The 12,025-nt window shown below is 41.2% G+C and overlaps 1 long non-coding RNA gene across 1 annotated transcript; it reads left to right on the top strand.

Annotated features, from left to right (window-relative positions):
* The first annotated feature begins 1,608 nt into the window (after positions 1–1,608).
* Positions 1,609–11,407, top strand: LOC134482370 (uncharacterized). The gene is made up of 3 exons (XR_010058380.1): positions 1,609–4,895; positions 9,855–9,945; positions 10,430–11,407. It is a non-coding gene; the product is annotated as an uncharacterized LOC134482370 (long non-coding RNA).
* The last annotated feature ends 618 nt before the right edge of the window (positions 11,408–12,025 follow it).

Raw genomic sequence — 12,025 nt, 5'->3', positions numbered from 1 at the left:
AGTTTATGAAATTCGTAGGCAAATGGTTGGAACTGGAAAATATCATCCTGAGTGAGCTAACCCAATCACAGAAAGACATACATGGTATGCACTCATTGATAAGTGGCTATTAGCCCAAATGCTTGAATTACCCTAGATCCCTAGAACAAACGAAACTCAAGACAGATGATCAAAATGTGAATGCTTCACTCCTTCTTTAAATGAGGAAAAAGAATACCCTTGGCAGGGAAGGGAGAGGCAAAGATTAAAACATAGACTGAAGGAACACCCATTCAGAGCCTGTCCCACATTTGGCCCATACATATACAGCCACCCAATTAGACAAGATGGATGAAGCAAAGAAGTGCAGACCGACAGGAGCCGGATGTAGATCGCTCCTGAGAGACACAGCCAGAATACAGCAAATACAGAGGCGAATGCCAGCAGCAAACCACTGAACTGAGAATAGGTCCCCTATTGAAGGAATCAGAGAAAGAACTGGAAGAGCTTGAAGGGGCTCGAGACCCCAAAAGTACAACAATGCCAAGCAACCAGAGCTTCCAGGGACTAAGCCACTACCTAAAGACTATACATGGACTGACCCTGGACTCTGACCCCATAGGTAGCAATGAATATCCTAGTAAGAGCACCAGTGGAAGGGGAAGCCCTGGGTCCTGCTAAGACTGAACCCCCAGTGAACTAGTCTATGGGGGGAGGGCGGCAATGGGGGGAGGGTTGGGAGGGGAACACCCATAAGGAAGGGGAGGGGGGAGGGGGATGTTTGCCCGGAAACCGGGAAAGGGAATAACACTCGAAATGTATATAAGAAATACTCAAGTTAATAAAAAAAAAAAAAAAAAAAAGAAAAGAAAAGTTTCAGGTTCCCTTAACTCAATAGAATGTGCAGAAAATTTGGATTTTTACCTGTTATTAATAAATTAATTGTGAAACAACTAGTTATGGATCAAGAGGATGTGGGTAGTACTGACAAGATTCAGAACTGCTTCCTTGTGAAGCATTGCTCATTCTTTGCTAGCTAGGCCCCGAGGGAGTATTTAGGATAAGGAAGACAGGATCTTCAACTCCCAAGGCTGTCTATCCCTAGTATTGCTCCTGTAGTGAAGATTAAATACTTTTATTCTGTAAAGGTTGAAGACACAATATTTTCTTATTTTCTGAGTCATCTTCAGTTGCTTTAAAATTTCTTAGTTGTCTTTTATAAACAACAGTAGCAGACTGTAATATTACTGTAAAGAATAAACTTTCTTCTAAACCTTACGTGGCTGTGGTTTTCTAATCCATTAAGAGGATTTTCAGCCCCTGGCAAGGTTTATAGAGTGTTTGACTGGTTCTGCTATAAATTTGATTAAGTGACCAGCTTCACAGGGAAAAGCTTTGCCAGGAAGCAGTATTATGAACTTTTGCAAATGCATATGAACTAGTGTTCCTCAGCTACTCGGTAAATGCTTGACTAATGAATCAATCAATAACTTACAGAATGAGTAGATGGCTGGCTATCTCACCTTTTCAATGGTAGGTGGTAGTGTTACTTTGTTAAGTCTGATAGCACTACCCTACCACTGCAAAGGAGAGAAAACATGTTCCCTATCTTTCAGATTCATTCTTACATTTAAATAGAGTTAATTTATTTGACTTTATTATAATTTTAAAACTACATATTATTTTCATTTGGACAGGATAATAGAACACTGTACAATTTAAGAATGAAAATTCTAGCCAACATCAAACTAAATAGTGAGAGACTTGAAGCAATCCTACTAAAATAAGGGATTAGACAAAGCTACCCACTCTCTCCCAACTTATTCAATATATTACCTGACATCCTAGCCAGAGCAAGTAGACAACAAAAGGAGGTCAAAGGGATACAAATTGGAAAGGAAGAAGTCGAAATATCACCATTTTCAAATGATATGGTAGTGACCTCAAAAATTCCACCAGAGAACTCCAAAGCCTGATAAAAAACTTCAGCAAAGTGGCTGGGTATAAAATTAATGCAAACAAAGTAGTAACCTTCCTCTACTCAAAGGATAAATGGGCTGGGAAAGAAATTAGGGAAACAACACCCTTTCACAGTAGTCACAAATAATATAAAATACTTTGGTATGATTCTAAGCAAGCAAGTGAAAGATCTGTATTACAAGAACTTTAAGTCTCTGAAGAAAGAAATCAAAGAAGATCTCAGAAGATGGAAAGATCGCCCATGTTCCTGGATTGGCAGGACTAATATAGTAAAAAGGGCCATCTTGCTGAAAGCTATCTACAGATTCAATGCAATACCCATCAAAATTCAAACTGAATTCTTCATAGAGTTAGAAAAAGCTATTTGCAGTTAGTGCTCTTAACCACTGAGCCATTTCTCCAGCCCAGAATACGGCAAATACATAGATAGGCAAATGCCAGCAGCAAACCACAGAACTGAGAACAGGACCCCCGTTGAAGGAATCAGAGAAAGGACTGAAAGAGCTGAAGGGGCTTGAGACCCCGTATGAACAACAATGCCAAGCAACCAGAGCTTCCAGGGACTAAGCCACTACCTAAAGACTATACATGGACTGACCCTGGACTCTGACCTCATAGGTAGCATTGAATATCCTAGTAAGAGCACCAGTGGAAGGGGAAGCCCTTGGTTTTGCCAAGGCTGGACCCCCAGGGAATGGGAATCTTGTGGGGAGGGCAGTAATGGGGGGAGTATTGGGAGGGGAACTCCTGTATAGAATGGGAGGCAGAGGCGTTAGGGGGATGGAAACCGGGAAAGGGAATAACATATGAAATGTAAATAAGAAATACCCTATTTAATAAAGATGGGGGAAAAAAGAAAAAAGAAAAAGCTATTTGCAAATTCATTTGGAATAACAAAAAAGCAAAAACAAAAAAAAACAGGATAGTGAAAACTATTCTCAACAATAAAAGAACTTCTGGGGGAATCGCCATCCCTGACCTCAAACTGTATTACAAAACAATTATAATAAAAACTGTATGGTATTGGTACAAAGGAGACAGGCAGGTAGATTAATGGAATGGAATTGAAGACCCAGAAATGAACCCACACACCTATGGTCACTTGATCTTTGACAAGGGAGCCTAAACCATCCAATGGACAGCATTTTCAACAAATGGTGCTGGTTCAACTGGAACAAGCATGTAGAAGAATACAAATTGACCCATTCTTATCTTCTTGTACAAAGCTCAAGTCCAAGTGGATCAAAGACTTCCACATAAAACCAGATCCACTCAGACTACTAGAAGAGAAAGTGGGGAAGAGCCTTGAACATATAAAAACAGGGAGAAATTTTCCTGAACAGAACACCAATGACTTATGCTCTAAGATCAAGAATCAACAAATGGGATCTCATAAATTTGTGAAGCTTCTCTAGGGCAAAGGACACTATCAATAGGACAAAATGGCAACCAACAGATTGGGAAAAGATCTTTACCAATTCTACATCCGATAGAGGGCTAATATATAATACATACAAAGAAGTTAGAGTCCAGAGAATCAAATAATCCTATTAAAAATGAGATACAGAGCTAAACAACGAATTCTCAACTGAAGAATACCAAATGGCTGAGAAGCACCTAAGAAATGTTTAACATCCTTAGTCATCAGGGAAATGCAAATCAAAACAACCCTGAGATTCCACCTCACATCAGTCAGAGTGGCTAAGATCAAAACTCAAGTGACAGCAAATGCCATCAACGATGTGGAGAAAGAGAAACATTCCTCCATTGTTGGTGGGATTGCAAGGTGGTACAACCACTCTAAAAATCAGTCTGGAGGTTCCTCAGAGAATTGGACATAGTACTATCTGAGGACCCAGCTATACTACTCCAAAGACATAGATTAATTAAAATAAAATCATTAAGTCATGTGCCTTTGGTTCTATAGCTAATTAGAAGCAAAGCCAAACTTCTACAACATTAGAGGTGGTGACATTGAAATTGGAAACACAGACAGATCCTGGCTTTCCTGCAAGTATAGCTGAGGTCGTTCCTCTTGCAGTGATTTCGAATAAGCAACGCTGGTCAAAAGCATTGTGTCTTTCTTACCTGGGGTCAACACAGTCACCATTAGGGGAATAATGAAAACCATGGTTTTGGCTTCTTTTCCATTTGTGTGGTTCAGCAGCATGAGCAAGATGAAAGCGAGCTTATAGGCCAGTCAGTAACTTCTTTAGTTTCTTCTGGAGAATTTTTGTGGCTACGAGAGCCCAGTGTTTGCCTTTGACATGTCTCCTTTGTCAGTTTTAAGCATTTCTTGTTGCTTAATTAGTTTTGGAAATCAATATCAATGACTTGCAAGGCTCTCAAGTCCCAGGCTCCTGCTTACAAATGGATAATATGAAAATAGTGGATATTCTGCTTTCACTAGCTCTTTGTCTCCCCAAGCTTCTGGTTCCCTGGGGCTCTCTTAGAAGGATTAGGGCTCATTCCATTAGCACTGAAGAGTCCTAAAACTACTACACAATGGGTCTCTCCTGCCTTGCTTTACTGAAGTCTAAGCCATTAGGATGTGTATCTCCCCCAAGTGACTCAATAGAACAAGTCTATACTTGCCATTTTCATTAGTTAAATGGAAGCCCCCATGTATTTGTGTTCTTTCTGGTGAATATTGCTGCTGTGTGCCTTTAGAATAGGCTAAAATGTCAGCCTGAGTGGGAGAGGGAAGCCCATTATGAGCCCTCCTTCTTCCAAATGGGGAGAGAGCAAGGGTCATATAAGTACGGAGTCTCAGAATTCTACAAGGTTCAAAGTAGACATGGATTTGAGCTCTTTTATGGAGACTTATTTTTCTTCACTTGCCAAAGCTACGAATTTCACATATTCTGTTTTTGTTTTTCTCTTGAAGCAACCAGGACAAAGAGATAGAAGCACAGAAATAAAAGCATCCAGTTAAGGTATGCTTCCTTGTGTTGGAGAGTGTGGGTTGCCTTTACATTATCATGTTATTTCTGCCCTTCTCTCTCTCTTTCTCACCCTCTGTTTTCTCTCTTTGTTCCTGCTTTCCATTGTCAAGGGAAAGTCATGGGAAATAGTCAGAGTAGTGCAGGAGAGTGGGCTTTCTGCTCATTATCCATTCAACAATAACAGACACCAAGCATCAACTAATGTGTTTTGGATGGGCCGATTCCTGCCTCTAAGGAGCCCTTGTTGGAAAGCAGTTTAAAGCCTTACATTGTGTTTCTTTGCTTATCTTGTTTCTGTTAGGTCGACGTGCTATAAGCAGGATGATTAATTGTCTCTCCCCCCTTTTTTTTCCGGTTAGGGCTGCAATATACCTTGTCAGGAACAAACTGTAGAAAATAGCTTCATTTCATAGCAGAACTTCCTCAATTTCACTTGTCTCAGAATGGAATGAAACTGAACAAACACAGCTCACCTCATATTCTGAACATGAGACACATTTATCAGCCAAGTCTATGTGCCATTACCTGCCACACTTTGATTAGAGCAGTTACTCTTGGTTCAGTGTTCAAACCCAAAAAACTAAATTAGCGATAAAACCCAATATCTTCTGCACCATTTTGTTTTATTGCAAATTTCCATGACAGCAACTTCCTTCCAAAATCCTCATTCTTCTGGTAAGTTATAATTTTAGTGGCAATATATTTAAAGCAAATACAATAATTTTAATATTGGGCAAAGTATATCATGATTCGACTGTATAATAAACTCAACTTTCATTTTTTATACACTTTGATTAGGTTATATGATTTAATATATAAGGAGCAGAAGGCTATTGCATTTTTTAAAACACCCTTTAAAATAAAATCAGTTAATTTGTGTTGAGTTTGAAGTAGCTCAGGCTAGCCTGGTATGCCCTATGTTAGGTGAAATGACCTTGAACTTCCAACCCTTCTGCCCCTACTTCTCAATTCAGTTCTGAGGATCCAAGACAGAGCCCTAATCATGTAAAGAAGGCATGCTTCCAGCTGATCCACACTCCAAGCCTGGTATTCTAATATACATACATGTATATATATGTATATATATATAATTCTAAATTAAACTGTGAATAATATTGATAGACCTGATAAGATAAACAAAGAGACATTTTCAAGCAGTGAGTAGCTTAGCTATTATAACATAATTATGATAGTATTTTAGACAAAACTTCACATGCAAATGTAGAATCAGCCCAAAGAAACAAATTCTTTACAAACGGCATCACACGTGTTTGTCTGTGAATGTGTATGAGTCGGAAGACAAGTCCCAGAGCTTAGTTCTCTCTTTTACCATCTTGGTTTGTCTTGGTTACTTTTCAGTCACTGTAATGAAGTGTCATGACCAAAGGCAACTTAGGGAGGAAAGGAATTATCTTGGTTTACACTGTGTAGTCCGTCATTCAGGGACATCAGGGAAGGAGCTGATGCAGAAGGCCTGGCCAATTGCTGCTTACTGGCTTGTTCCTTGTGGCTTTCTCAGCCTGCTTTCTTGTGGCACCCAGGGCCACCAAGCCCAGGGATGGTACCACAGTGACCTGGGCCTTCCCACATCAATCATCAACCAAGAAAACACGCTACAGACTTGCCTTGGGCTAGTCTGGTGGGGACATTTCTCAGTTGAATCATCTGTAGATGATTTAAACTGACATAAAACTAGCGAGCATAAGATTCCAGGCATTGAACTCAGATCATCAAGCTGGAGGTATGCCTTTTCCCAGTAAGGCATAAGCCATGTTCTTGATTTTAAAGACCTTCCCAATAAGAATCTAAGAATTCAGTTCCAGGTACACTCTTGTGAACCATCAAAGGTTGGCTATGTGGGTTCTGCTTTAACAGTGCATCTTGTCTCCACATCTTTCATTCAGAGTCTTTAAGGATGATTGAGTATTCTTGTTTCCTGTCTTGATTTTCATTGTTTTCTCTCATTGGTAGCTGACTAATGTTTAAGGACTGAAGAAACACAGTCATTAGCTCTCTTCCCATTAAGTCCTTCCAGTGTTCCTGATAAAGAACATCTTTCTACTTCCCCAAATTGTGTAAGGTTGACGCTACAGTCTGAGAATCACTTAGATAAGCTTTCGGTGGTGGGGTAAGGGTCCGTTAAATATTAACTGCTTTCTTGTACGTCTTTGCTTGCGAGTTACAAAGCGATTTCATGTTCATTTTCATACTTCACCATTACTACAGCCCTGAGAAGACTGTTTAGAGGAATGGGTATTGACCCACTGTCAAACAGGAATGAAAGACAGCAGCGGCTGCTTTCATAGCTAAGCAGGCCTATATCAGGCCTCATTTCTTTTAATACTCAATAAACACATCTTAAGTTGAATCTAGAGAGGGTGTTGGGTCATCAGAGAAAATTACCAAAGGTAGACAAGACAGTTCATGCATAGGGGAAAAAGACAGGCAAAGATGGTTGTAAGCAGGGCCAGAAGAGTCGGGATGTGACTGACAGAGCCTCTCATCTTCAGGGCCCCAAAGGAATGACACTCACGGATGTTTTCATGTTCTTCTTGGAGGGTGATTCAGGGTTGAAAGGAATAAAGTATTGGGAAGGGTGTACTGGGAGGAGGACAGCATTTGAGATGTAAATAAATATAAAATTAAAAAGAAATAAAGGATAGTTTAGAAAACAAACAAAAAGAGGAGCAGTATGATTTTGCCAAAGCCTTCCATCTTGGCCAGTGCTTCAGCTCTGATGTAGAGGACGGGCCAGAGAGCAAACAGTACAGTGCTGTCAAGACAGAGATCTGTCAGTCTCCAGAAGCTGTGGCTCCTTTCTCCTGGTAGCTTTCTTCCCTGAGGAGTTTAAATCCCAGACCCCATGGGCAGGTTCCTGGCAGAGGTCTGATGCCTGAGGCATGGAGAAACAAGGTCATTAGCTCTTCCAGTCTGTCACACCCAGTCAAAGGACCGCACCTCAGTTCTGTCTTAACCAGAGGCGTTTGCTCTACAGATGAATCACCACAGAGATGGTTTTATTTTAAGCACTTCAGTGACTGCCTCTCATCACTCACTACTCCTTTGAGCTTCCCTTCTTTAAAAATCGCATCTTTGACTGAATTTGTGTTTGGAGAACGCCTGCTCCCGACCCTCACCGTTTGCTGGCGGGTAGATAATAATGAGAGTGTTACCTTCCTCCAAGCACAGCACTTCTTTGCTGAGGTCATTTCTCTGACATCTCTGTCACTCAGGCACTTCCCTGCTGCTTCCTCAGGGACACTAAAAAATTGTTTTTAGGAAAATTGAAGCTTTCTTGTTTCTTTTTTTCTTTCTGTCTTTCTAACCCTCAGCCCTGGACACTTTCCTACTTCCTTTAATCCCTATTTTATTAGGTTGGTGCACATAGCTAGGAGTTTTCGTCTTTGCTTCTTACCGGAATTGACAATTCTAGTTACAGAACTCTATCCTTTTGATTTCCAGATGCTCTGCTTAACCTTTTGATTTTAAGGGGAGCTTTCGGATCTACTGTGTGTGTGTGTGTGTGTGTGTGTGTGTGTGTGTGTGTGTGTATACATTTGTGCTCATGTGCTCATGTGAATGGGCAAATGCATGTGGAAGCCAGAGGTTAATCTTATCTTTTCTTCTTTTTAAAAAGATTTAGTTTTTAAGATTATGTTTTATTGTTTATATCCGATGGTGGGCATGGGCACTTGTACAGGTGCTCTCGGAGGCTAGAGAAGGGTGTGGGTTCCTTTAGAGCTGGAGTTTCATTGTAAGCCGCCCAATGGAGGTCTAGGGAATGAAACTCAAGTCCTCTTTGAGAACAGTTAGGGCTCTTAACCACTGAGCCATCTCTCCAGCACCCCTTCCTCCTTTTAAAAGCAGAGTCTCGTATCAGCCTGGAGCTCCTGCATTAGGCTGGAGTGGTAAGCCAGGCCCCAGGGATCTGCCTGTCACTCTTCTGAACAGTGGGCTTATAAGCAAGCTACCACAAATAGCATCTTACATATGTTCTGAGGGTCAAACTTAGACACCCATGTTTGGTAAACATTTTATGAGTGAAGGCATTCATTGTCTGAGGACAGCATTTTTTTTCCACCATAAAATATAAATATATATGGTCTGGATTATTGGTACAGATGCACTTTATAAATTCCACATCAGTTTTCTGGATGGTAGAAATTTGAAAAGTGAAACAGACTTCCCATGAATTCTTTTTCATGTGTCTGTAGCATACAAAATGATTAAAGAAAAATATTCAAAGAAGATAATGAGAAGAACTTATTCTGTGTGGTGTTAGTGACCAAAACTTAAATAAGCTAAAAAGAGGGGGAAAAAAACTGAAAAAGTATTTAAAATTAAAATTTTATTTTTGCAGACAGGATGAGTTTATGAAATATAACGCAGTGAGTGGGCCCATGCCAAGGTTTCCCCCTGCGAAATTATTGCATGCAACAGATCTGGTATAGAGGAACCTTATTTGTGGGAAGGGAGGGGAGTGAGGGCCTGGAGAAGGGCTAGAGGCAAAAGAGGAGACACTAGACAGGCAGACAGATGGGGGCAGAGCCAGGAAGGCAGAGAAGGGGTGGGGCAGAGAAGGGGCAAGGCAGAGAAGGCCGGAAAAGGGGAGAGACAGGCTGAACTGGAACACGTGGGAAGAGAGACAGAGATAGAGAGAGACAGAGAGCAAGGAAGAGAGGGTGGGGGAGAGAGAGAGGGTGAGAAAGAGAGAGGAAGAGGGGGAGGGGGAGGGGAGGGAGAGGGAGAAGGAGAGAAAGCTGGAGTGGTGGGGCAGTTCTTTTATGTGCTATCTCCTCAGGTAATGGCAGCAGATAATGGTGCCACTGAGGGTGTAAGCCGTGGCTAGCTCCCTGTGGGGAGCCTAGTGGAATTGCTGTAAGCTAACAATGAGGTATAAGCAGCCTACAAAGGAAAAAAGTAACCTTAGTGTTTGTTTATTCACAACAGCATTTTATGTGGCCTTTGAGTTAAGATACAGCTGAGGGTGATCCTGTGTGTCTGGTCTTGAACTTTTGTTCCTCCCTTCCAAAGGTCACAGGTAAGCTCTATCACATCAGGGTCCCCGTGGTTCGGGGATTAAACGTAGGGTTTTGTGCATAGTAGGAAACCACTATCCTGTCTGTGCTGTACACTGTATCCTCAGAATTTCTTTTCAATAAAAAGAAGTTTAAAATCCACAGACCCTTGCAAGGTCAGAGAGCCTGAGCCCAGCCTTTATCCTGAGGCTGTCTCTAATGAAGTCATTGGACTGGGTTGAGCATAGCAAGGTAGTGTTACACTTAGTTCTAAGAGTTTTAATTAAACACACACACACACACACACACACACACACACACACACACACACACACAAAACCTTCCTCAAAGATAGAAAAACTACAGTTCAGCCATATCAATATGTATTTAAAATGAAACTGACCCACCAGGAATTAACTTGAGAGTGAGTGAAGTCTGGAGTGATGGTAAAGAGAATTGTTTAGGCAAGCTATACCTTATTTTGATTTTCGGTACCCTTTTATGAAGGTCCCTAACAGTTCGGATGGAGAGAGACAGTAATAATCGAGTTATTAATACTCCATGTGAGGCACTGAAGGTAAGGGTCTTGATCTGTTATTCATTGTGCTTTAATTAGAACTTTAAGTGAGGGCGGGGGAGATCGCTCAGCCATCAAGTTTAAGCACCTCTCTTTCAGAGGACCTGAGTTAATTCTCAGAGGCCATATTTGGTGGCTCACAACTGCCTGTAACTCCAGCTTCAGGGGATCCAATACCCTCTTTTGGCCGCTGTAAGCAGTAAGCCTTCCCACATATTCTATCTTCCTCCCAACAAACACATACATATACACTAAAGCTAAAAATATAATTTTTAAAAAGGAGAGACGTAGGTGATACAATGCTGTCTCTTCTTGGTTTTCCGGTGCTGTGACCCTACTTTACAGAGCTGTGTGGTGGGGTCTCTTCTGGCTGCTCTTACTGGCTTGTTGTGCTCCTTTGAATTTTGAGCCAGCCAGGGGATTTACCACTTCTTAGAAATGATACCTAAAACCAACGCTTCCTAAACATATTATATGAAGATTAACAAAATCATCTTTAGAAAGGTATTTATTTCCAAGACGCTGAGACTGTTGGTCCAAGCCAACCAATAGCTACACTCCCCCATCCTTCAGCAACAGTATTACAACTGTGTTCAAAACATAAGTTTGAAACAACTGTGTTTAAAATATAAGTTCTTTAGCCTCATTTCAGACTGAAAGACTCAGAAGGTTTCAGCCTAGCCATCTGTTTTTGACAATCCCTTTATGAGCTATAAAGGGTGAAGTTTAATAACCACTATCCTAATAAAAGCTAGAGGAGTGGGAAATAAAATATTCTTGGATTTTTTTCTCTCCAAGTAAATTTACTCTACGTTACACCTGACCATTCTTCTGGACATCTGCGATCTATATCTGTGAAGAAGACAGTTATGTCAGAGAATAAAAAATGGATTTAGTAGTCATGAGGACTTAAGAGCTAAGAGAGGGGATGGAGAGGGAGAGGGAGAGGGAGAGGGAGAGGGAGAGGGAGAGGGAGAGGGAGAGGGAGAGGGAGAGGGAGAGGGAGAGGGAGAGGGAGAGGGAGAGGGAGAGGAGAGTAGGGTTTTGTCTGATTGTAGAAGTACTCGACTTGGCAGTTTTGGGGTAAACCTAGTGCTATGCTGTGGAGCTGTGTATGCCCTCTCATTTCCTATGTTGAAATCCTGGCCTCCAAGGCTGTTGTATTAGTATGTGGGCTTTTGGAAATTTATTGGGTCATTAAGAGCAAAGTCAGTAAGATTAGTATTGGTGCCCTTATACTCCAGAGTTGTGTCATTAATGAAGAGAGAGGAAGCTGGCTGTCAGCTAAAAATTGGGCTCTCATGTGACACTGAATCTAAATGCTCTCTTCTCTTGGACTCATCAGCTTTTGGAACCCTGAGAAACATATTTCTAGTCTCTATAGCTCATCTCGGTTTTAATATTTTGTCTAGTATTGAGAATACATGACGATATCTGATTATCTGTTTAACCAAAACCCCCAGGAGTGACTGCCATTGGGAAGATGGGACACACTGGGAAATTGGTGCCCATAGTGTCTCTGATAC

This window comes from Rattus norvegicus, chromosome 16, assembly GCF_036323735.1.
Source record: "Rattus norvegicus strain BN/NHsdMcwi chromosome 16, GRCr8, whole genome shotgun sequence".
NCBI lineage: Eukaryota > Metazoa > Chordata > Mammalia > Rodentia > Muridae > Rattus > Rattus norvegicus.
The sequence above is the reverse complement of the archived record's forward strand: the minus strand, read 5'-3'. Positions and strand labels throughout refer to the sequence as shown.